This window comes from Cyanistes caeruleus, chromosome 2 (genome assembly GCF_971803275.1).
Source record: "Cyanistes caeruleus chromosome 2, bCyaCae1.hap1.1, whole genome shotgun sequence".
Classification (NCBI taxonomy): Eukaryota; Metazoa; Chordata; class Aves; order Passeriformes; family Paridae; genus Cyanistes; species Cyanistes caeruleus.
In genome coordinates this window covers 10,536,626-10,562,803 of record NC_141702.1, presented here as the reverse complement: position 1 = coordinate 10,562,803, position 26,178 = coordinate 10,536,626, and the positions used below count along the sequence as shown (strand labels likewise).

The window sequence follows — 26,178 nt, the reverse complement described above, 5'->3', positions numbered from 1 at the left end:
TCTGGACACTGATGGCAGTTCATAAATATTTCACTGCTCCAATCAACAAATGAGATAGAAGGACATCACATGTCAAGAAATTTGTTGACTCTTGCAGAGCAGATAGCCAGCTGGCATGAGCAGTGCTATTGCCCTGTCTCAGAGCTGAAAGGCCAGAGTCAAATGGTGCCAGATTTGTTCCTGATTTAGCTAAAATAAAACAGGAATTGTGTGTATGTTTTGATCTTGCTGTGGCATGTCCTGTGATCCTCACTGGCCATGTGATCCTCACCTATTAGTAACAGGAGACTCTGAAATCCCCAGAAAGAAATTCTGCCTAAAGGTTTACAATTTCTGTTTCATTCAAGCTTCCCATTCATCTCATATTTTATCTTCTTTTGTGTTTTCAAGTGCTTTGGGAGTCATCAAGAGATGCTTGTAACATAGTGTATGGGATCTGATCCCATCCTCACAGGTCTGGAGAACTGTGGGTCAAGTTGTTTTTAAGTATCAACAAGTAAAAACTCACTGAGATCAGTGAAAACAAACCCTCATATGTCATGCAGGTAAGGTTTGCATCCTGACATCAGTTTCCATCCTTAAACAGGAACAGTGGGCTGGCCTTTTTATTCTGAAACACAATGCATGCCTGTGGCACCCCCTCCTAAATGTTTGGAAGGGTTAACACTTCAAACTTCTGCCCCTTGTTTGGAGCAGGAGACAAATGGCCAAGAAAGAATCAGCTATATGCTTTCCATAGAACATGCCAACAGACAAGGTTCTGGCTCCTGGTCCTTGGGGTGGCTCACTGCCCAGCATCCAGTGGTCCAGAAACACAGTTTTCACAATACCTGAAGCAGCACAGTTAAATTTACATTCTGATCAGCCTGGCAGGCTGCCCACATGAAAATAAAGGGTTACAAGCGTGCCAGCTGGTCCCGTGTCACCAGCAGTGGCTTCTGGAAGGCAGTTCCCCTTCCAGAGAGCACAAATACTCTGAGGAGATGGTTGAGTAAAGCTGTGGGTTTTCAGTTACCCATGCAAAGGAGCATGAAAGAACAGATTTCCTTGGCCTCACACACGCTTTATAACCCTGTTCCAGGGCAACCCAGACAGTGACAGAAGGAACTTCCAAAGACTCTGTGGTGGTCTATTTCGGTGTAACCTAAGAAGTCATGCTCTTCAGCTCTCTGCCCCAGCTCTCTGCCCAGAGGTTTCCTCCCCAGCAGCAGTGGTGGCAACAGAACAGTTGGAGTGTTTGGTTCCCCAGCAACTGCAGTTGACTGTCTGGTATATCAATTTGAGTCATAGTCGAGTTCAGTTTGTGTTAATGAGCCTGATGATTTGTGAACTCCGCTAGCAGCAGAGTGACTGCACTGCTGCTGGGGAGGGAGCAGCCCCCAGCAGTGCTGAAGGTGGGCAGGTAGGAGAGAAGAGTCAAAGCTGACTGGATGAAAGGGGTGTAGCTCTCTCAGACTTCATCAGGGTCCTGCCTGTTTCTATTTACTGAGAGCAAATGAAGAGAAAACAAACAGAAGGGACGTGTAGGTGTGAGGATTCCAGTTCTTGCTGGCCAGAAAAGCTGTATGGAAACACACCTGGGAATAAACTGATTCACAGAGAGTTGAAGTAAAGGAGGGAGGAGGAGAATGCTGTGTAGAAAGCTGTAACTCACTTTTGTCAGCTCCTATTCTCTTGTGTGCTCTCAGCACAGGGTATATCACCTTTCAGTTTACTTTACTTTAAACTTCTTAAAACTTTTTTTAAACACAAGCTTTGAAATGGACAAAATGCTACAAGCCCTTTCAATTCTGACCTGTTAAATCCCCATCTGATCCAGCTTTTCAGTATCTTATTTGAAAGAAAAGTAGCATCTCAAATTTTTAATACCTCGTTGACCTGGAGGATGTGACTTGATTAATCTCCAGGGCTAAGAAAAAGCACATCTATTGAAGGCTGTTAATGTCAAATCAGTTATAAAACTCAGACTTTCAACACATACAAATATTCAAAATACTGATATATTTATGCAAATGACAGCAGCTAAGCTTATCCTCAGAGGTCAGCTGGAGTCAGGTCTTTGTCTAAACAAAGGACAAGAAACAACTAGAGAGCATAAAAAAAGTAGGACCATTAAGTAGCTCAAGTCCCTACAGACATGTAGGACAAGTAAATTGATTGTTTAACAGGCTGATCTCGCCACTTTAAAAAAAAAACAACTTTGTGCTTCTTGAATTTCTTTGCATTCCATATTAAATTGTTCATCAGAGAAATGTAAAAGCCTCTTCCTGTGGCAGGTACTATATCTAACTGTGATAAACCAGTAAATAAAAGATCTTCTTGAGAACAGAAGGCAATACTACTGGAGATTGAAGTGTCTGTTAGAGATTCACAGGATTTACATTTATGAGTTGCCACAAATTATTCTGAAAAAAACACGAGACACAACCTCCTCTGTGGTCTCTGAAACTCCAACAGCTCTGGGACTGCACTGAGACACAGACTTGGATTGCAATCCAGGAATGAAAATTGTGGCTTGGATCTATATGTACCAAGAAGGACCAATTCTTGTGTATTTGTGAGTCAATGGTGCATGCATTTTACTTGTCTGTCTTCCTCACACTCTCTGCTATCTCTGTCAGCTTTCTCACTCTATCCTCTGGCATGAATTCAAAGCACACTTTCATGTCACTTAAATCTCCAAAAGCTGATATTACATTTTTGGTCAAACTCATTTTTATAAATAGGAACATGAACTTCTGTTTTATAGACTGGAACCCACAGTTGCAAGCAAAAAGACTGTATGCTACCTGAACTTTGGTTACTAACCAGTTAAAAACATATTTTCTCCTTCTGCATCTACTTACGTTTTCTCTCTATTAGCTAATGTGCATTGATGGAATCTCATCAGCTCTTTCATGAGATGTGTCCTTGCCAAAAGTGTTAAACTTTAGTCTTGCTCTCCAAACCAATGTATAGCAGAGCTAAAAATGTCATGTGTTGGCTTTAAAACAAAGCAAAAATAAAAATTGAGTTTTGCTGCTGCATTCATTTCAGATCTTCGGATAACTTCCATAAAGGGTATAGGCTAGATTCTTAGCACATTGAAAACTGTATAGGTCCAGTGATTCCCATGAAGCTACGTTGATTTACAGCAGCTGAGAATCTGGCCTAAAAGGCTCAGGGCTATATATCTATCTTATGTTGTGTTAAAGTCCCCTGACCTCTTACTTGATTGCCTTGCTCCAGTGTGTGATGCTAGCATAGGTAAATTATACCTCTGCTGGCCACTAAGCTTGCTGTTCTAGCAACATTAATAACCTCAAGGCTTCCAATTTTCTTACCAATGCTTACTAGACCTCCTGTGCAAGCCTCTGGGGCTGCTCTGACAATAATCCCAATATATATTGTTTTGAATGAAAATAAACTTTATTGCAACTTGTGCTGGAGGCAGACCCATGAGTCTATGCTCTAGAATGCCTACAAGGCAGCTGTGTAATCATTAGCAATACTATAGGGAACAGCACTAGGACCAGTTCAGAAGGGTTCTTCATCCAGCTGGGACTATAATTTACAATGCCACCATCACTACAATAACAAGGTAGCAGAGGGAAAACACTCCAGAAGGGGTGGCAGTGAAATTCAGCCATCATAAGGTGTGGTCTTTGGGGCAAAACTTTAATTGGCAGAAGGTTCACTAACTATTCTGGTAACCTCAGACTTTCACCTTTCATTAAATCTAAATCTACAACCAAAATGAACTTGAAAAAGCATCTACATGGAAAGGGCTAGCCAACGATGTCTCATTTTTTTCATGCAAAACCAGAGAGATTTTGGTGTCCTGGCCCATTTTCTCTTGCCCTTCTGCTTTATCATCCCACACACTTCACCACACTGGACTTGTACAGCCAAAGGAGCAATACAAGCAATAGCAACCTATTCAGTTTTACTTCTTTTTGGCAACCAGCTCACCCTGCTTTACCTTAGTTTCAGAAACTACATCTTATTTAGGACTATAAAATTTTATTGTAACTAGAGTCAACTCACACTTGTCACTACTGGCCACTTTTATCAAAAACTAGGTTATAATCTAATTTTATAACAAGTCCATGATGTTGAAGAGTCAAATTTGAGTTTGAAATCTCATGTGATCACTTGGGGTAGTAGACGTAGTAGACTAGATGAAGAAAACCCACAGAGCAGGGCCTTTTCTTCCTGCGGATATGGTCTCTATCTCTATTCACTGTTAGTCCAACCCCCATTTACATTTAGGCAGATAATCAGATGAAATAAAAATTTCCACTTTTGAAAGCTGTGAGCCCTTTCACCCCTCTGTCTTCATAAAACCCTTCTGAATGCTGAGTACAGCAAGGACAAAGACTGTGGGGTTTGAATGAAGGGCTGTTGCTTTTAATCAAATGTTAAACAGCATAAGTTGCTTTTCATATTATTCATCTCTTTTTATTGTTGTTTTGTTGTTGTTGTTGTTGTTGTTGTTGTTGTTGTTGTTGTAAAAAATAAGCTTCTGAACTCTCCTGTGACCCCTAGAGCAACCATGACCCTTAACATGCAGAGCACTGTCACCATCCAGGAAAAGTCAAGAAAGAAGGAGCAGGAGCACACGTATATTCAGGGCGAGTTTAAGACATGTATGTCTTGAAAATGTCACCCAGCTCTGCCACCGTCTCTACATATGCTTCCTTAGGTGGATAATTTTAGGTGTCCCTCTGCTGCTTTCTGACACACTGCACACAGCAGTGAGCAGCACTGGTCAGGACCTTGAGAACGATCCTCAGAGCACTGACACCTCTGACAGAAGAAGGCAGCTTGATCTGCTAACAAAATAGGTTAGCAGCACTACTGTCCTGGCTTCAGTTTCAAAAGCCCAGCACAGCACTTCAGCTGGTGCTTGCAAAAAATTCTGGAGTGGCCTCTGCCTTGTAGGCCTCTGGAGCAGAAGGGTATCTGCTCTGATGTTAAAAATGTCAGGTAGAGTACCACTGGAACCCTTTACTCAGTAGTTGAGAACCTCAGTGAATATAACATACTCCTAGCTTCTCCCTAGCACCAGAAATGAAGGTAAAAAAGCCCATACTAAAAATAAATGCACTGCTAGACAAAACAAGGCTTCCAGGAGAATATTCATAAGGGTATATCTGAATAAGTTATTTTAATTCACTACATAAAAGATTATTTCTCTCCTGCTTCATCTCTTGCTCATGCTGCAGCATTGAACTATCTTCTTAGGTTTCCTTATTCTACTGTACGATCTCAGTTACATCTCTGTAACTGATGTTACATCTCAGATTTTGTTCACTTTCCTGGTTTCTGAATTGATAACACAAGGTTGGCAGTACTCACATACTTTGAAAAGCACTGAGATATCTGAACATCTGCCAGGGCAATGAGAATGTGGGGTACAAGTCTGAGTGCTGGCCTTGCTCTGCCCTGAGCTGTGCACTGGCTTTGCCAAAGCCATTTGAACTCTCCAGGCTTCAGTTTACCCAGATAAAAAGAGAAATTATGTGTTTGGGGTTATTTTCTTACATAAATAAATAAATAAACCAACCAAACCCACAGCAAAACCCTAAAACAAAATGCCAAAACAGTTCTAGATCAAGCTGGAGCTATGGGCTTTGGTGAATAGATCGATGAGAATCTACAGCTCATTGGTGTTGGGAAACTTCAGATTTAATCATGATCATGTCTCCAGCTTTAAAACCATAGGTAAGAATTACTTTTGATAGTGGAAATAGAATTGACTAAATCAAGAGACATTGGTAAAGGACACTGGCAATCATTTATTATAGTGGTTTTGAAACTGTCAATGAAATTAAATGCCTAAATGTGACTGAATGTCAATGATTAATTGTCACAAGGTTTCACAAGTACCAAGGTCACAATGAAGATGATCCAAAATTTCTCAGGTACAAGAAGCCAGAGGTTTTCATATCAATAAGATCTTAAGCAAATTCCTCAGAAACAAAAAAACAATTTCTGAACAGATCATCTCATCATAGCTCTTTGGAAATTCATCATATTTGGGAAATGCATGAAAACCCACAAAAAAATTCATGACTAAAACACTATCATCAGCCTTGAGGGGATCCATGGGGAAATATAATGTCACAGCTTGTAAAGAAAAAAATCCAGGCAATGTTATAACCAAAACTTTGAACACATGAGAAGATTTGACTTATTTGACACCATGTTGATCATTGCTAACTGACCAAGAGAAGACACAAATAAATCTTATATTCTAATTACTTCAGCTCTAATTCTGTGATAAGGGTTTGAAAACTGATGCTAAGCTCATTATCATGTTAAAAACATCACTTTCCTAGTCAAGGCAAAGCTTGGAGAAATGTTTTGCCAACTAGTGGAGAAGCATCTCACAGGATTTGAATTATGAAATTAATGTGTACTTGGCCCTACAAAGTTTCTTCATTTCTTACATAAGTTTTTCATTAGTCCAGCCTTTTTCCTGAGTCTTATTTGATTTTTATGGCCTGGGGTCTTCTCACACATAAAATGGGAAGTGATATAGTCTTGCTTTTGTTGCTGAAATGTGAGATAAGGTACTCTTTGGTGAGTTTGTCTATGGTATTGCTTGGATTTTGAAATAATTTTCCTAGTTTCAGCCTTGACATGCAGGCAACAAACCTTCCAAACAAGGTGCTCACATCCAGTGCACAGGTTATAAAATGGATCAGTTTATGCATTGTATGTGATAGAGAATACAAACAGAGTGACACAAATTAAACTCTGTGTAATAGCCTGAAATGCAGCCAGATGAAACCTCAAAGAGGACAACTTTTGATTTTGCGGTTTCCCAAGCTCAGGCCAGTCATCTCTCCCGGTGGGCTGGTATTCAGGGGGGATAATCATGGTAATCATGGTTAGCTAGAGCAACCACTGCTTTCCACAAAACTACATTTAGAAAATTTGTCTCAGGCAATGTCTGTATTTTTCTTGAAAAAGCAAGGATGCAATGAGGAAGTGATGAGCATCTCTGGCAAACTGACCAATTCCAAGCCTAATCAAACTGTGTGGTTTCCGACATGAAGTCTTCAAGGCAGATCCAATCTGCATTGCTGAAGAATTTAGACAGAATAAACACAATGTATAATCACACAGAAATCCCTCACTTGCAAATTTATGTCTTTAAACTTGGTGTTTACAAGTATCATGACACTGCATGGTCTCTCCTCTTTATTTTATTGATCACTCATCAGCCTCTAATACTATTTTTCTCCTTTCTTGAATTTTATAATTTTCTGTTTCCCCCAGTAAGAAAACAATCCTGTCTGGGGACACCTTAGCTCCCTTACATGGAAGCTCATGGGTTCTCCATCAACCCAAGCATTCATTGGATAACTCAGCTTTGGCATCTTAGCTAAACTTGCTGTTTCTTGGCTCAGATAGATCCCTGCCCATGCAAATACTTTTTTCATTGCCCAATCAGTGTGAATTCAGGCAGTTTAGTTTAAACAATAGTAGGAAAGAGCTAAAAAGGTCTGTTTGCACCGGTGTCAGCTGCAAGTGGTGACCTTTCTTACTGTCTGGCACAGACAGTAAAATACTCACCTTTTATTTCACTGTCTCTGGTCCAGCCTCCCACCTTCATGGCAAACATCAGCCTTAGAACAACCACAGCATTTAAATTGAGACAGATGCTCATTATTGAGCAGAATGTTGTAAGACACAGTGAAAAGAGACACCTACACCACACACTGTGTGGTGAAGAGACACTTTCACTACACAGTGAAGGGGCACCTACACCAGCAGGGACAGGACTCAGCTGGAGAGGGCAGGTAACCAGGGTCTGACTCTCTAAATGCTCATACTCCACCCTGCTTTGCATCTCTCATGACCTCAGCTAATCTGATTTAACACTGCAATCCAGTGCTCACTCTGACCATCAGTGATCTGAACACAAGGCAGTAAAAAAAGTGATCTTTCCCAGCTGAGATTAGTCACTTGGAGTAGGATCCATCTCAACTGATGGAAATGTCTCCATCTCAGCTCCCCTCTCTTTGTGGACAGTGAACAGATGTTTATAAGGTTATCTTGATCTCAGTGTCATGGTGACACCTAGAATGGTTCCTGTGGATCACACTCCACACCATAAATGTCTACAGTGAAAGAAGATTAATTTGTCCTTGCTAATTTAAATACCCTTTCATATTTTGTTGCACAAATAACTTTAGCTTTATGATAGTGTATTATGATGAACAGAACTGCAATAACTAGGTCTGAGTCACAGGTGTAAGGCAGGGCTTCTGTGGGGACATGGTATGGTTCTGAAGACACTGAGTGCTCTGCCATGAACAGAGTGAAGCAGAGGGAACAAGGCACAAGAAGGATATTGGATATCACCCTGCCAAGTGAGCTATTCATCAGACTAAGAAGAAGAACAATTAGCACACACATTAATCTCTAGCTCAGCAATTCATCTTGCTTAGACCAAGGTATCACTCCATTTGCTTTGGAAGGCTTGGTTGTTGCCAGACTGGGGACACCAGCTGAGCAACTGCAGTGAACACATAACCTTAATAAGTGAGATTTTTGCTGCTGTAACCACATCCCATTTTTCCCCCCCATTTTTTATTATCATCTGTCTTGAATCATTTCCTTGTGGGAACTTCAGCTACCAGTGCTAATGCTATTACATATAAGAGCTGCCATTGATGCCAACACAAAGGAAAACAAGTACTTTTTTGTTAAAATGTAAAAATTCCCATTCTATTTGAGCCGGGCTACATTTTATCTTACTCACTGTAACAAAAATGACCTCGTGCATGCATTTGCCTTTAACAGAAAGCTAAAACTGACATTTGAAACCTCAAGCAATAGGTTTAGTAAGGAGGAAAGGTAGAAAATCAGAGTAAAGTTGAACCTGATGTCAGGTTTAACAATAAAACAAAATTTTCACATGCTGTTTGTTTGCTCTAACATCTGAAAGGGTTTGGGAGAGTAAAAAAAAAAAAGGCTTGTTTAATTGTGATTTTCACTCTGCCCCATTTTTGCTCATATACAAGTTTACACAGTTTTCAGTTTACCCAGTTCCTTGTTGGCTCAATTAGGTGTCTGAGAACCTTGGGGGTTTTTGAGCCTGTGTGGGGGCTGTGTCTAGAAAGAACTTCCCAAGACATTCTGCACCCTAAACCCATTCCTCTCCTTCATCACATGGTAAAGGACCATGTCCAGCATGAGTTAATCCAGCATCACAGGTTATTTCTCCATAGCATGCCTCCTGCCAAAACAGCCCATTCTTTACACAAGACAAGACTAAAGAAGGAAAGAAATGTGTCCTAGCAAACAGTGAGATGAATTTCTGACTGTAAAATTGGAAACAAAAAATGACATATGAAAACAGAAACTTAAAATGTATCTGACTCCAAAGTTCCTTTTTAGCTGTTCCAGTATCTTGGCTACAATGAATGCAAAGGTCTGCCAGTGTAATGCTTCTCCCTCTCTCTTTATTTCCCCTTCTTCTTTCTTCACAGTCTGGCCTCACCTTGGAAAGTTTGCTGAGTTTAGTTTTCTTTTTCATTGCAGCTTGAGATTCTTCCTGCTGCCTCTCTCTCCCTTAGCCTGCTCCATGTTTGCATTCAGTGTCAAATTATGAAGTGGACTCTTCCTCTCCTTTTGGGAGGATTTTCTCAGGACTATCTGCCTGGTTTTGTCCTAAGACACTGTCTTCATTTGGAATTAATATTTTCTTTCTATGACAAAATGTTGGGTTATCTGAAATTGTCTATTGTACAAGTCTCAATCATTAGAACTTATTATGTTCCTTCTCCATTTCATGGCCACAAGGAAACATCCTAGCTAAGTCATCTCCCCACCCCAGTCATAAAGAATGGAATGAGATGAAGGAAAGAAAGAAGATGGGTGAAAAAGGGTAAAGGACATGGTGAATTTTTCTTTGATTTTCCCCCACATCATTTACAGTTCTGTTTCATACTGGCCTTCCAAAAATTTTAAGTAGCAAACATTTCTAGGAAGCCGACCATCTGAATTGTCTCATTTATTTTAGTGTGTTTCTTCAGTGGGTAACAGTTCACTGACCTGATGTGGTCAGATTGTGCTGTAGGTGCTCTTCCTGCTGGAGGCCAGGGTTGTGTTTCCTGGAGCTGCAAGAGCTTTCCCTTTCATATAATTTCATAATCCATACTTGTTCACTGTAGTGAGCAAATGAAGCGCACAACTTGCCATTCACTCTGTCCCCTGCTGCTGTTTTACTGGACAACCCTTAACACTACTCTTGACCTTTTTATTCCTTTGTTCAACCCAAGAGTCCTTTAAGCCAATATAATTAGTGTTTTATGCCTGCTTATGATTTGCTTCTTTGTGATGCCTGCAGCATTGTCATGTTTAAGCTTGGGGTATGCTTTAAGACATGAAGAGTTAAATTTTGGGCATTTAAGAACATTTCTTAAATCTTACTTATGAATGACATGTGCCAGAAAAACTTTGGAACTACTATTGACCATTTGCAAAAAGTATGTTTTGCACTGGAATTCCCTTAGAAACCTGTCCACTTGAGAAGTGTTTTCTCCTGAAGAAAACACTGTCAGACTGCACACTGCTTGTTCATCATGCATGTTTTTTTTTAATCTGAGGTTAAATTTATTCTTATTTTGGTATTGAAGTCAAAAACATCTTAAACTTCTGAACCACATACAAGAAGAAGAATGATTATGAAAAAAAAAAAATAAAATACAACGTTAAATGGCATTTTCATTCATCTGGAAAAGGCTTTTTTTTTTCCTTTAAAATTAAGCCCTGAGAGCAACAATGAAGAGAGAGAGGCTGCCCAAAGGTTTAACAGAAAAAACACCCTACAAACTAGTCATTTTAGTGTGGTTACATGTCATGGATAGATCACCAGAACTGTTATCAGCAGTGACAGTTCAGTTCTACATCACTGGCAAATTCAGCTAAAATGACAAAGGGTGTGATCCACTGGAATAAATGAAAATACACTGATAAACTATAGATGACTTGAAACTATGTAACATCTGTCCATGCAAGTGTCATCCTTATAATCCCATTCACTTGCTTAAGACTTTGTTCTCTCTTTGTTTTTAATCTGTATTTGTACTGTTTCTCATGCCTGTATTAACGCAAAACTAAAACTCCACTCCGTGTCATACCTCTCTAGCATGACATAAGCTTGCTGGCAGGGTGGGACAGCTAGTACTGATCCACAGCTCTGCTTGGTGTGGTGCAGAAGTTTCCAGCCTGCTGGAGTGGTGCACAACAGCCGCAGTTGCCAGGTCTGTCAAGGCGGAGGCATTTAGCAGAGCTGCAGACAGATCCTTCAGATAAGTACTTGAGTGCAGAAACATCTTGGCTTTCCAGCTTCTGCCAGAAACCAGCTGTTTTCAAGGCCTGTTCTCCTGACTGAGATGTGGGACCAGCATCAGGAGGCAAAAAGCCTCTGTCAATGAGAAGCTTGCTGAAGTGAAACACGCCATAGGTGAGTGTCTATTAAGTAGAGGAGATGGGTTTGGATGGGTGCAGTTGGTGGTACCTGGCAGACAGGTGAGCAGATTGATGTAGGGGTAGAGCTGGCTTCCCCCTGTGTTAGAGCTCTGCCATTTCAACTGCATGTGTGCAAGAAACAACTGAGAAAATATGGAAATATGTCTGCTAGTGCCCACGTAAGGCTACATCTCGGAAGCTATTGCTTCTTGTCACCAGCAGTGGTGTGGCTGGGGCGCAGGATTCATCTCCCCTAATTTTAATATCCCAAAGTCAGAATAATGTGAAAATCCCTAATTTAATTTTATGGAGAGCTGGGTCACTATTTTCTTCAGTTTCTTTCTGGGTGGGTCCACAGCTACAAGTTTTGCTTGTGTTTCAGGTCCAAATAAACTCAAATTATCAAAATGAAACACAGTCAAAACTGCCAAATTTTATCTGGTTCATTGTCAAAATCATGTGAGAATGCAAAGCATAAATCAGTAAAGGATTACTCAAAACTGTGTTTAAGGTTCCCTCAGAAAGTCCAATATTCTTATTAAACATGAAATCCCATGAATTTTACATAAATTGGAGTAACAGAGACTGTGTTCCTCATGGCTCCATAAACCTCATTTTAGCACTTCATACTTCATCTTATCTGAAAATTGGTCTCTTTTCAGTTGTCCAGACTGAATCCAAAATTTCACTGAACATGGTGATAATTTGATTATATCCTAAGAATCAGCCTCAGAGTTGGATCCACTGGAAGAACTGAATAGAGGAGAATGTTTGATGCTTCCAGGACCCTTTGGAAACACAAGTACTCCATCTTTCTAAGACAGTAATATTTAAGAAAAGCAAGCATATCACAAAAAACCCATGGGTCCTTTTATCTTGCTTCCTCATGAATGTAGTTTTTGTAGTTTCTGTGCCTCAAGAGAGGAATACCCCAAATCTATATTTATTTATGCTTATAAATAAAGCATATTTATACACTTTATAAGCATGTCGTGTTCTAAGATATTTTTACTATATGTAAATATTTATGTATATATCTCAAATATCCAAATATCTAACTCATTTAATCATAAAAAAATACTTGTCTTAAAGACAAGGAATTAATTGTCCTGTGCTTGTATGTGCTCCTGTGAGCTCTTCTCTTCCCATTGGCTTCATTGGGACTCACAATGACCAGTTTACACTACTTAATTCATTTGACATGAATTATATTGCACATATGCTACAGATCTAAACATTACCATTTACAGTTTTCCTCATTAGGAGAATTTATCTTTTTACCCAAAACCAATTTTTAAGCTAGTTCAGAGGTCCAAGTATAATGCTGGTTACAGCTCTGGTTTAAGAAGTGTATTTTTTAAGCCCAGCACTTTTATATTTTTCAAAAGCACACACTGAAATAAAATAATAGGGAGAAAATACTTACATTTTGATAAGCTAGTAATGGGGTGAAACAGCTATTTTATCTACTGTTGTTGTGTAATTATTCTGCAATAAGAAGTAGCTCAAACACAGAAACACTGCAGTCACTGAGAACATTTAATATGATGACTGATTATTTAAAATATGCTGTGAAACACTTTGGGTTTAGAAATACTTATGCCCTGAAGACTATCATGAAGAATGGCTGCATTCCACAGCAAGAACAGTGTTTGGAAAGTTTAGCTCACCCCAGTCTACTCACAACCATGATAAATTGCATGTATTGTACATTGTATGTACAGTTTTTATGCAGGTGGTGGGGGAACGGTTTGGGGGGGGGTAATTAAAAAAATATTCCTGATCACTTCCCTCCTGCCCCTCTAAGAACACATAGAAAAATTATTTTCCTATTTTATCCCTTAAACTGCAAGTAGCACAACTGTTGCATTATCTCTGCAACAGGGATGGAAATCCTAATTTTCCAGTATGTCCTCTCCCTGAGCACCCTGCTCTGCACTGAAACAGGGAAAGCTCCAGAATATCTTTGACCTTGACGCTCATAGCACTAACCCAGCCAGCCCTGTGCTGCCCTTTGCCTATTTCACTGTGTGGGAGGGAGCAAAACCAGATCACTGTGAAGACTTGGAAGGCCAGACTGAAGGCTCTTCCAAAGCTCTTCCATTTACCAGGAACAAAAACAAGAAGCAATTTCTTGCTGACACCTTTTCCAGAGAAAACTGGTTACAGTCATTACTAAAGACAAAAGACAATAGTGATCTTGACAGGAGCAGCTTTGGGGGTTACAGACACGAATGAAAAGCTGTGTACTCCTCCCTCTCCTTTTCCTCCTCCAAAATACAATTAATTTATTCAGAGGGAAGCAATGATGAAGAGCGTGGCTGGGTTATCTATGTCACCCCATCTCTTAAAGTCTGAACCATTATTTGTCATCTGTTCAGACATTTTTTCCTAATTACCATTACAAGTGACTTGCAAGTGCAAATCATTTATCCAAGTGACTCAGTTATTAAGTCACATCCAAAAGAATTCACAGACCAGAGCTAGGGCATGAAGTCAAGTATGGCAGGATCTTACACAAATTTTACAAAATTTTGACAATTTTTTTACCAAGACTGGCTGTCCCTGACAGCTGGGACATCATCAGGACTTGACATGTTGGATATCTGTCTCAGTATGATGGTTTGGAGACAAAGGAGTAAAAAGACTTTATCAACATAATTTTAGCACCAGAGGTGACAATGATCTCTGGTCATCTCATTTACTGGCATAGATATAGTCAAAGTGGTTGACTTCTATATGAAAGATATATTTCTCATAACACTGCAAGAATCTATAAGGATTCAAGAAGATACACAGTTTTCATAGATGCACACAGCCTAATACATTTCTCAGAAATTAAATATTTCATTATAAATTTACCGGCATGAACAAAATTACTTCCTCAGAAATATGTTGAAATTCTGAATTCACTGTTTGTCAGGCAGGAGTAAAACTTACGAGAACAAGATGCAATATTTTTGGCAATGTAAAAGAAGTGTTGCAAAACTGAAAATGCTGCAAATGTCTTTCTATAACTTTGTTCCATGCTATGCATTTTGTCAGAAATATTTAATTGAGGTGAAACTCAAATTTTTCTCACAATTCACACAGCAAGAAATGATGCAGTAAAAAAAACCCTCCAGTTTTTTTCCTTTTTTTTCATGCCCCTAAATTCTACTGAGCTAACTGCATTTATCTTAGGAATGGACTCAACAGAAAATTTTTCCATATTAATGTGCAACATACTTAAGATGCTCATCTGTTGTTTTTTTTATTATTATTTTCTCAAACCAAAACATATGGGAATTGTGCAAAATTGTATGCAAAACAGAGAGACTTTGTCAGAAGCAATTTGGTTATAGATTATTTCTGTTTTGTTTTGTTTCATTTTTCATCCACTAAAGCCGTTAGCACTTAATAATGCAGTGCAATTCATTGATTCCCCCAGGCAAGGAAAGATTGTAGGCACAAACATGTTGGGGAGGGGGGTCTTAAATGAGGGTCTCTAACCTCAGAAATTATGTTCTCAGCAACCACCAATTTACAAGATAGAAGTGATTTTTCTCCTTGACCTTTTAGGAAGACAGATAGTACTTCTTTTGAAAGGGATTTCTTTCTTACCTCTTGGTTCATGGTCTTGGATCTGGCTGTAGGCATTTTTGTAGAGCAGAGGGTAGGGCTTAAGCCACAGGGTCTGTTCCTACCTTCCCTCTTCTCAGCACTTCTAGATTGGGCAGGTTGTTGCCTTAAGTTCTGGTTTTTGAGACTCCTACTCTCTCTGTGCATCACAAGGTAAAGCCCCCATCAAAAACAGGTTGGGAGTTCCACTCACCTGCACAGCAGCTGGTAACTTCCAAAGCTGCAGGGTGCTGTGCTATGGAGTGAAACACCTCCTTATCCATTGGCTTTTTGTAGGGAAAAAACCTCCACCAAATAAACAAAGCCAAAATCTCCACAAATTAGATGAGGTCTGCAGTCTGCACATCTGAAAACACAAACAAAAAACAAACCAAAAATCCCCCCCAAAAAACAAAAAAAAAATCCGAAAAGAAAAACCACCAGAAAAATTCTTAGTAAAATATAATTCTGAATAACTTAACTCACAAAACCAACACAGAATAAGCTTTGCTTACTGTAAGGGGTTCTTAAATTCTTTTCTGTTCAGCACTTTTGATGCGATAACAGCTTCCATAGACATTGCAACGCTGACCTGTTCAACATTAAGTAAACTAATCTAAAACTGCATCATGGCTTAAAATATAATTATTCACTGAGCAGCTATCACTGAAAACAATTCCACAGACTATGTGTAGAATAAGACCTGGTCAACATAAACCAGATTAAAACGAACCCACATAACAAAAACAATAAAAGTATGTGGAGTGACCAGACTTTATTTCTGCTTTGCTTGATCCACAAACCATCTTGACCACCCCTTGTGTAACTTGTAAAGGAAACACAATTAACTCAGGACTCAAAACTCTCTATTTATTCTTCACACCTGAAGAGGAGATGTGGGTTATGCTAGGAAATAATATAGTTGAGTTACAGTCTGTACAGAGTACTAGTGAAGAACTAAACCCAAGCTGAACTCAACTGAGTCTGAAATAGGATTAAACCTGGAATATGTTTATTAGGAAGAGAAGCTTAAATGCTAAACACAAGTGCCATGTCTCTGTGACTGACCTAATAAACATTCATAGAATCTTTCTAATTGTTTGGAGATTGGTGGGTTGCTCTTTAGGTCACTAATATTTATACATGATACATGCTTCAGCTAGATAAAAAATGATACTTGATAGACTTCAGGAATGATACTGGGAAAAAAGACACAACATTCCAGCTAACGACAGCCAAAAATCCTTCAAGAAATTAGCAAAATAGAATAACACGGTGCGCATCATAATGGGGTATTTATTTATTTTGTTAGTTTGATTGGGTAATACAAACCCCTGATAGATAAGGTGATTACAAAACAGGAATAGCAGCCAAAGTCCTGGCACAAATTACTAAAATCTCCACCTCACTTTTGTCAAGATCAGCATCGTTCCCAAGCCAAATTTCATGAAAAGGATACACTACTTGAAAACAACAATGAGAAAGGGATCACTGGAGACATAGAGTCTGGCAACCAAGTCCTGGGAAATTCTTTTGGAAAAGTGACTAAACTGGAAGCTAAGAGAGGCCTTCCTGATATTTTAAGGGGATCTGTATCCACAGTACACTCATCATAGAAAATCAGGTTTTGTGATAGTCAATCATTTTCCAAAATTCAGAAGTTACAAGAGGATCTTGGTTTTTTATGTATATAAAAAGCCAAAACAGAAATCAAATCACAAAAAAGAAAATAAAGCCAAAAAGAAAGAATGAAAGAAAAAACTCAAAACAAACAAAAAAAAACCCAAACCATGAACAAAACCACAAAATGTTTTTTTCATTATCTAAGTTATTCTCTATGGATTTTTAGTTGGTCATATTAAAACTGTGCATGAATCATGACCATGACTACAAATGTGATGATGAAATGCCAAAATGAGTTTTCCCTTTCAGACCAAAAGCAACTTGTAACTTTGAGTGATCAGATGCCATTGACATTGTGACATTATAGCACACACTAAATTGTACACTCTATTATTAGTTGGGACAATCCATACAGATTACTTAATTCTAATACCAAATACATTTTTTTGTTCTCCTAGACTGCCTTTACCAAACATGTAGTCCCATAAGTCCCTTTTCAATTAAGAAAGTTGCATGTTTTTCTACCTGGTCATGAGGATATCTATTATAACATCCATCATGACAACCATTACTAAATATTTAAAAGGAAATAAAAATCTATTGTATAAATTATTTTGTTCAAAACATACATAAACTGCCTTAGAAATGGTAAAATTTGTAAAAAGCTTATGACAATCAAACAGTTGCCATGTGGACAAGCACAAAATACTAGTATTGTAACAAAATGGTAATGTTGATTCTTCCACTCTGACCAGAATAAAAAATGGAATGTTTGTGTCTAAGTACCTCCGTAATTCTTACGTATTTATTAGTTAAAACTACCCTTGATTTGACCTTGTCATAATTTAATCTCAAAGTGATCTCTTTACCTTTCAGGAAATGTTTCTCAGTTCTTAAAGTCAATCTGCATGTTAGACAAAGCTGCCTATTTGCACTTTTTAATCCTGGAAGGGTGGCAGTCAGTGGAATGATGGAAATAAATGATCAGGGACTGAATAGTGCTTACATTTCTCATACAATGTTCTATAAGATTTATATAATGCCGTTTAAAACTGTCTGATTGTCCTCTTGCTGAAGTTTATTACCTTGTTCATTTATTCAGAGAAGGTCAAATTCTATCAAAGAATTGATGGCAGATTCTCCAGTCGTAAACATAACTCTTATCTGAGAACAAATCATGGAAAACTGGGAGGAATTGGAAATTATTTCATTTAATGATAAACATTAGTTCTCAAATATCTGAATTTGACTGATTTCATCAAACAAAACTATGCTTTTTCTTCCTTTTCAGGAAATTGTAAGGATTATAGAAAACTGAAATTTGATGAAAGCTAATATATGAGAAACATATAGCATTAAAAGGTTCAGTTAAAAGTTGTATGTTAGGAACAGGTTAAATGTTCTGCTTTTAGATGCTCCTTCTCTTCATTTCTTAAAGCTTTTATGTTCATTCCTACCTAACATGTAGATGTAGAAAAAAATTATCCTATATTATCCTATATATAAAGATAAAATATTGCAGACACTCAATAAATTTTGAATATAAGCTTCATGCTAAAATTAGTTTCAAATTTAAATTTCAGGGGTTTTATAAACAAGTTTCAGAATGCAAAGATAAAGCAGAATGTCATTGTGAACATAAAAATATTATTTTAATTAATAAGATGAAATTAATGATATCTGAATTGTATATCTGAACACATTTTTCAAGATAAACTTGAGAAAATTATACTTGGTGTACCAAGTTGATTTTTTTCCTGAACAATATTTTAAAAATAACATTGCCCACCCATTTTTTCCTGCATTTTTTTTTTCAAAACAAAGAAGATAGGAAATACTTGGTGGGCTAGATCAAGTAAAGCAAGTCCCTTTTATATTCACAGATGCATAAAGACATCCTGCTCTTTGCTCTGCTTTAATCAGGCTTTTCTAAAGTAGGGTATGAACTTAGTAAATGTGGTTTTTTGCCCTGCACGTGAAGCAGAAAAGTTCCCAAAAGAAAAAAAGGGATTGGATATTCTCTGCTAAAGCACTAACACCTTATCTCATTAAATCTGGTGCTTAGCAGGCAGAAGGGTGCAGGTTTCCAGTCCATTGAATTTTCAGAAGGTTGCAGACAATACCACTTGCCTGAACTGCGACAGTAATGAACAACCCCATAGCATAAAATTTCATCCCAATCAGCTGTAGAGTAACAGCAATGTAAATATCTTATTCAAAACTCTCCCAAACAGGTACAGAAATCTAGATAGCCATTTCCCACTGGCTTTAAATCAGCTGTCTAAATGCCATCTTAACTCTGGACTGTGGTGACTGTTGTAAAAAAATATGTAGCGTCTTTTGCTTTTATTCATGTGGAGACGCATTCTGTACTGCCTTGTAAAAACAAATCCTTCACTGCACAGCTCAATCCCTGATTAACTTGAGCTCAGTAAAATCAATGACATAGTCTTCTTTGCAAGAAATTTCTCCTAATCTACAGATGGGTCTTTTGTGTCTCTGTGTGCATCTGCACATGTATGTACAACCATCTGTTTCACCTGAAACTTAGAATTAATATGTACAACATATTCACACTCATCATGTGAAATTAAAGATCTGAGAAACTAAATCTATTTACTTTCTGGGGGTGTCTATTGGAGTAAATCCACCAGTGGTGTCCAATAGGGAGCACGCCAGTAAAAACTTGGACATAGTTGTCACATAAAGAACACCAAATAAACATGGGCTACTGAAAGTGAGTACTGATCAAAAATCAGTCTATAATGCCTAATGGGCATTAAATACTTTGACCCTGGCACTTAACCAAGAGGACTAGAAGAGCAAACGCCAACTATTAAAATAGAAGCATTACTTTTATATCACATTTATTACACTTTCATATTTTTCTATGTGCTGTTTCCATCACTCTGACTTGTCATGATAACTTGTTTCTGGCTCTTCCTCTATTTCTGCTGATCCAAGGGGTTCATTCAATACCCACTAATAGAGGCAAGGGAAATCTTTCCATGACTTCAGTGAACTCTGGATCAGATCTCACATTTTCTTAAACTTTCACATCCTTTGAGACTCCAGCTCTCGCTATTTACCTTAGACAATATTGTCTTCACAAATGGATATTTTTTTACTATGAAAATCAGTCTTTCCTTCTTGTTGAGGAAAGCGATGCCAGCCCCATTATTTATATCACATTTTGCAAACCCACAGGAGTTAAGCAAATCTGGAACCCTCCAGGAGATTGACTGCCTTGATGAGTGTAGCATAAGTCACCCAGGCTGAGGCCATTCACTCAGTTATTTCCGTGTGTAAATATTAAGTTACAATGTACTGTAATGGAACTAACAGTGCCTGCCCCAAGTCAGGTGCAACGAATGAGCTCTGGTTCAGTACCAACAGTTACACACACACAGCACCCTTTCTCGCACATGGACATGCATTCTCTCAGACACTGAGACCAGCTTCTCTGTAATTTCACATCCCTGGGACACCACTGCCTTCTTTTGTTGTTGTCCAGCAGGTGAAATTTCCCAGCCTGCAATGAATTGACTGCGCCTCTGCTGGAGAAGGGATGGAACTCAGGACCCACGCTCGGACCACTTGGAGAAGGGTTACTGCTGAAATGGATGACTTTTCTGAGCTTAAAAACAGATCTGACCTCCCTTAATGGTCCTCTTCTCAGTTTGGAAGATTATTAGCCAAACATGCGGTTGCATTCTGTGGTTTTGGACCATGAGAGGACAGGGATGGTGAGACAAATTATTTAGTACATGAAGCACCTTGCAAAGTCTTGTTTCACATGGGCCACTTGTTTCTGTGGATTGTCTGTACAGAGCACACAGAACTTCTGTGCCATCGCTTTATAAACAGTAGTGCAAAGTCTATGTTTCCCATATTACCTACCCATCTTACAGAGGAGAAAATATCAATGATATTTCTTCCACCCTCCCCAGAAAGTATCAAATGATTCTTCAATCTGGCCAAAACAGAGAGGACATTATATCTTAAATCATAGCTTTTTATGAATTTGCTGCTAAAATACCAATGAATTTCCCAATGCAAAATAATTAGCCAAACTGCTAACAGGAGCAGTTTGTCCACATGAAAAACCCTGATTTACTTATTTTTTTAAATGTGCACAGAGGGAGCAGACTTTTGTGTCTAAAAAACTTCCATACTTTCATTATAAAAATAAATATTTTTCACATTATAAATATGTAAACCAAGCTTTTGAAACTTCTTTATGTCTAATTCATCTAGTTTGATGTTGCTTTCTAGTAAGCTACAATTATTTTCCCTGAGTTCCTTGGTTCAGTCATCATTCATCAGTTCTCACAATAAAAGGAGTTTTTACAGCTGGGTTATAAACCAAATCAATGGAAATGTTGATGCAGTATTAACTATATCAATCCTAACAGGTGTCTCTATAACAGCCCTTGTAAAAGAAACACCTCTATGCAGCTCACCATCAGGCTCCAAGGAGTGTGCAGAAGGAGAGATCAGGGAATAATGAGTAATTAAGGTTTCACTAACCAGAAAGATAGGTTCTTTCGATTTTTGTCCATAAAAAGTCACATGTGTAGCCATTGTGGTAATATAGATCTCAGCTGCACACTTCCAGTAAACCCATGACGAAATATTAAAAACCCCGAAGAGGAATGGCTAGTCTTCCAATTAACTTACTCATCCTATGCAACTCCAAGGGCTCTGCCACATACTCATATACAGGTGTCCACATAAGGGATTTTTAGTGAAGGAAATGGTGTCTATTGGAGTGGTTGGGATGAGAATATGTCACTGATCAGACATATTTATTGCTTATTCACAGTTTAGGAAATGTCTTTGCACTGTGTGTTGGAAGGCCAAGCTGAGAATTTCCTGGGGAGATGACCAAGAGCCCACTGCAGAAAGCACCACCACAGCCCTTGGAGGTGCCCCAGGACAACAATCTGTCACTAGGAGCCCTTCTGGGATGCACAAAATACACTGTTCTCTAAAGTTGGTATTGTAGGGCTATGTGCTTTATAGCTTTATTTTTTTATTTTATTTTTTTTTTTTGCTTTCCCACCAATAAAGATCTCCCTCTGATTAGTGCACCTCAATCTATGTCACATGAACGACCCCTCATTTTTCATCCCTTTCTCCTGCTGCAACCCTGCAGAGCAGTAGCATCTTCCTTGTGCTTTGGACAACTGCACATCTGCATAGGCTAGAAGGATGGTTATTCAAGGCCATTGATTTCCCCTAGAGAAAGATGAGGCACCTCCAGGGGTGATTAGTCAAGCTTTTAATTAACTTTTGTATGAGTCACAATGGGCTAAAAGTTACGATTAATTAAATTTCTAATAACACAATAACCAGTAGCAAAAAGAAGGACTGCAGTGTGCAGAACACCTGCTCCTGACCAAATCCCAGGAGCCTTTGTTTAAAAGAATTTAAAAATGCAGGATCAATTTTTCATTTTTAAGATTGTTTCTGTGTAGCACAAAATACAACAGTTTATCCTAGCCTCCAGAAAGCAACTTTGCCTGTGAAATATTAAACAAATTTATTGCGAAACATAGAAAACATGAGGGTTCTGTCAGCATGGTGGTGTTTCTAAGGAGTCTGCACATCCCTTTGAACACAACACTTCACAGGACTGGGATGAGGCACAAGGGCCCTTCCCCAGGTGCCACACACCAAAGATCTCTTGAAGGTTCCAAGCAGACAAAGCCCTTGTTCCTTACTGCAGTCTCCTCCACTGTGCCTCACAGTGACAATGTCCAGTCCAGGACAATGGGACTCAGAATTTGCTGACTCCTTTTGAATCTTCATTGGGAAAAAAATGACAAGTAAGGAGGTGTCTACAAAAGGCCACACAGGACAAGAAACCTTTTCTCTCTACAAAAGGCCACACATGACAAGAAACCTTTTCTCTCTTACTGAATGAATTTCACTTCACTACAGGGAACAGCCTGTGTTTGTCCCTTACTTGGGAACATTTACAGTTCTGATTCCTTTACGGATTTTGTCCCAAGGCCTGCAATGTCTCTAAAGACCATTACATAGAAATTCTCCTCTGTAGATTAATAAGATTGCACAATATGCTTAGAAACTGAAGTCATGATATGTTTTGACCAAAAATAAGAAAGCTTCCCCTTCAGAGATCCCTGGATAGCTCGATTCTTTGCTAGTGGCATGCCTGGGATTAGACTGGGAGGGAAAGAAGAGGGAGGGAGACAAGAAGCACAGCAAAACAGGTTGCTGGAGAGTCTGTTGGGAGCTATGAAACTTGGATGAAAACATGACTTCCAGAGGGACAGAAAGGGATAAAAAACTCTTCTTCATGAAAAACAGATAAAGAACTCTCTTTTCCATCTTTTGGTACACTCCAACACAAAGCCCCTTCTGGCCTCAATAGCACAGCTAGAGCTACCTCTTCTGATTCACTCCCTCCTCCTCTTCAGGATGTGGACCTTAATACTGTCATGAGCAACGTCAGGAGCATCCAGCTGGAGCCTGCACTACTGAGGTGGTGTGTTCCATATCCCATCTGTCAGCATCAGACTGTGATTCACAGAGACATAAAACTGAGGGATGCAAAACCTGGAACTGCATATAAACAGTTCAACTCAATGGGCGTCTTTAGACATGCTCCAAATATTTGTGCAGCAGGCTAGAACCAAAGGTAGGAGTGTCATCTCCAGAGTAAAACTACCATTTGGAGTTAGGCACCCACTCAGGCTGCCTTGGAGTAAACAAGTGTTTGCTGTGTGACTCTTTTCTAATCCTTGTGCAAGACTGAGGTTTCTTTGAGGACCTGAATCGTAGATGTCCAAGGAAATGTGCACTGAAGTTTTTCATTTTTCTGTAATAGTAGCAAGATCCTACACAAATTCCAAAACACAATAATTTGGCAGTCTCTCACAGCTAAAAATATTATTTTCTTTCAGTAAGAAAAAAAATTAAGTACTACTTGACGTTCATATTTTTATCATCTTGACATTATAAAACCCAAAGGAAAGACTAGCAATTCCCTTTTTGTGCTGCCAGCATTGGTCTGCCTTTGATTTCCACTATGCTATGCCTAAATGTGCAAGTGCTCTTCAGAGAGGTCTGATAAAAAGATATGAAGCATGAGGAGTCTGTTCTTCACCATTTCTTTGGAGGGTGAACTTGAAATGGAGACTCACACACTTCTTAATGAGCCATTCTGTTTTCAAGGCATGTTCATGTAGAATTAGCTCAGTCTCTCTAAAATAAAAAGTTAATACTAAGGGGGAAACATTCCCCACTGTTTAATCCCCTCTAGCACCACATGTGAAATCCAGCCAAGTATCACATGTGTACAGTGCTCAGTATATACAGAATGTGTATGAAGTCAGCAAAACACAATTGCAGGGCTTCTATTGAGAAAAAAACAGAACTGACCTTTTGACAGAGAAAATGCTTCTTTCTCACCCAGTTATATCAAACTGGCTTTATATTTCATCAAGCATTTTGCTTGCCTTTCCATTTTCCTTTTCTTCTTCCTTTTTTTTTTTTTTAATTACTATTTAAAATTTTTTTCCTGATCATCCAAAACCTGTGGGAATAATCATAACGTTCGTAATCCTTCCCCTGCAACCCTCCTTCTGCTCCAACCCTTTCTTTTTTTAGCATGTTGGCAGCCCTGATCAATGTTGATTCATTGGAGGGAACAGAATCTGCAAACTCTTCGGTAACACTAGACAAGCTGCTACTACAGGCAGCTGCAGTTGCAGTTCGCATCTCACTGGGGGTTTTTCAGAAAACCCACCCACAACACACAAGGGGAATTCTCCCGGACAAGCTGCAGGTGCTATGGATATTTTCATTTAATATTCATTCTTGCAATTCAGCACATTTGTAATCCATGTGGTAAACTGTTACTTACATTTCTCCCAATGGACCACAACCAGATGTCGAAAATAAGAAGTCCGGTGGAGATATCGCTTTTTCTCCTCTTCGTTGTGCATTTCAATGGGCTTAAAACAAATCTGTTTTCTCAGGACAAAAGAATGTTCCTTTATTTTTAAAGACGCTTTTGTTGACATTAAGAACTAATAAATATATCCAGAATTGCTAATATGTTTTGATTATTTGCAACTTTTTCTATTATACTCATCACCACAGTGCTTTTGTGTTCTGAATGCATGACAGAGTTATTAATTTTTTGGAAAGAAGGAAAAAACTAATACTTGAGCTTTTTGTGTTTAAATATATGCCACAGATTGGTTGGGTCTTTTTGTTTATTTCTTTGGGTTTTTTAAAAGACAAAATAAAACCACAGCATTTGAATCTGATGCAATTTCAGAAGTAATCTCCCATAATATGCACCAATGACAGTAAAGTATCTGCTATTGTCTTTTTCTGTACTCTGCTCACTCCTAACACCTCTAGATACATTCCAGCAGTTCTTGAAATAATATCAAAACTTTCTCTAACAACTCCTCCACAGAGAAGTAGGGGTGGGAGGAGAATCACCTAGAGCCTCAGGTACAAAACTGTTCGTGTTTTTATAAATTTTTAGGGCAAAAATGTTAGTCTGCAAAAGAATGTTCCCAGCTTCCTCACTTATGTATCTATCTCTAAACTCATAACACTGACAGGGCGGTAGATACAAGTAAGAAAATAGATTGTTCTTTCCTTGGACATCTTTAAATTTTGAAGATTTTAATATTTTTCTCTGTGTGGAAACCATTTTTGTTTTCAGTATTGAATATTTTCCTGCTCCTAAAGACCCTAGAAAAAAAACAGTGCTCCATATGGCCAAAGGATGTACAATTTTGTTGAAGTAGATAGCTATTGTCCTAAAAAATTGTCAAGAGAAGTTCAATCTCACTGAACAAAGTCATATTCTTCCTGGCACTTCTGAGTCTGAAAAAGAGCAGCGTCTTTACCGAATCTCCCTGAGAAGAGAGTTTGAATGAATATAAAAATCCTGTGAATGAGGACGCCACACTGATGCATTTAATTGGTTTATTAGGGCCCCCAAAACTGGTTTCTTTTGCATCTGTCTCTCCAAAGTCAAGAATTCCAGCATAAGCTTAGGTCATGATTAGATTAGTGACCTCATCCTGGTCTCATATTGCAGACACTGGCCATGACCTCCAGTTTCAGGGCACATGGGGTGAAATCCTAGCTATGCTGAAGCCAGAGGGGCCCAGGCTGGTTTTCTCCTCACATTCTTGAGTCCTTCAGGCTTTGCAGCTGTGCTGCAAAAGGGGACATGGCTGTAGAATCCCAAAGGTAAATTGACTGTCCATTCTGCATGTGAAACTGCCCATGTAGAAAAGGTTTAGCTCTTTTAATTCGGACAAAAAGAAGCTAAAATAGGGAAAAGAATTAGAACAGTTCTGAAAGATTGCTTGAAAATGTTTGGAAGAAAAGGGTGCCTGCCTCAGAGAAGACAGTGTGTGAAGACAATGGACCCACTATGCAGGGTACCAGAGTAAATCTTATAATCGTGCAGCTACCAAAGAT

General features: G+C 38.7%; 2 long non-coding RNA genes across 4 annotated transcripts in view; one reads left to right on the top strand and one right to left on the bottom strand.

The window, feature by feature from the left end:
* The first annotated feature begins 1,295 nt into the window (after positions 1-1,295).
* On the top strand, positions 1,296-24,008 carry LOC111925992 (uncharacterized). 3 transcript variants are annotated; one of them, XR_015282715.1, is made up of 4 exons: positions 1,296-1,394; positions 11,150-11,467; positions 20,210-20,441; positions 21,521-24,008. It is a non-coding gene; the product is annotated as an uncharacterized LOC111925992 (long non-coding RNA). The 3 variants fall into 3 exon arrangements; XR_015282716.1 differs by having other exon boundaries at positions 1,296-1,402; positions 11,219-11,467; XR_002862634.2 differs by having other exon boundaries at positions 1,296-1,402.
* The window catches only part of LOC147654602 (uncharacterized), an 18,526-nt gene continuing 14,571 nt past the window's right edge, over positions 22,224-26,178 (bottom strand). Inside the window, exons 2-3 of the long non-coding RNA XR_015282717.1 lie at positions 24,590-24,692; positions 22,224-24,259 (exon numbers count right to left, since the gene is read on the bottom strand). This is a non-coding gene — a long non-coding RNA (uncharacterized LOC147654602). The remainder of the gene's footprint in view (positions 24,260-24,589; positions 24,693-26,178) is intronic.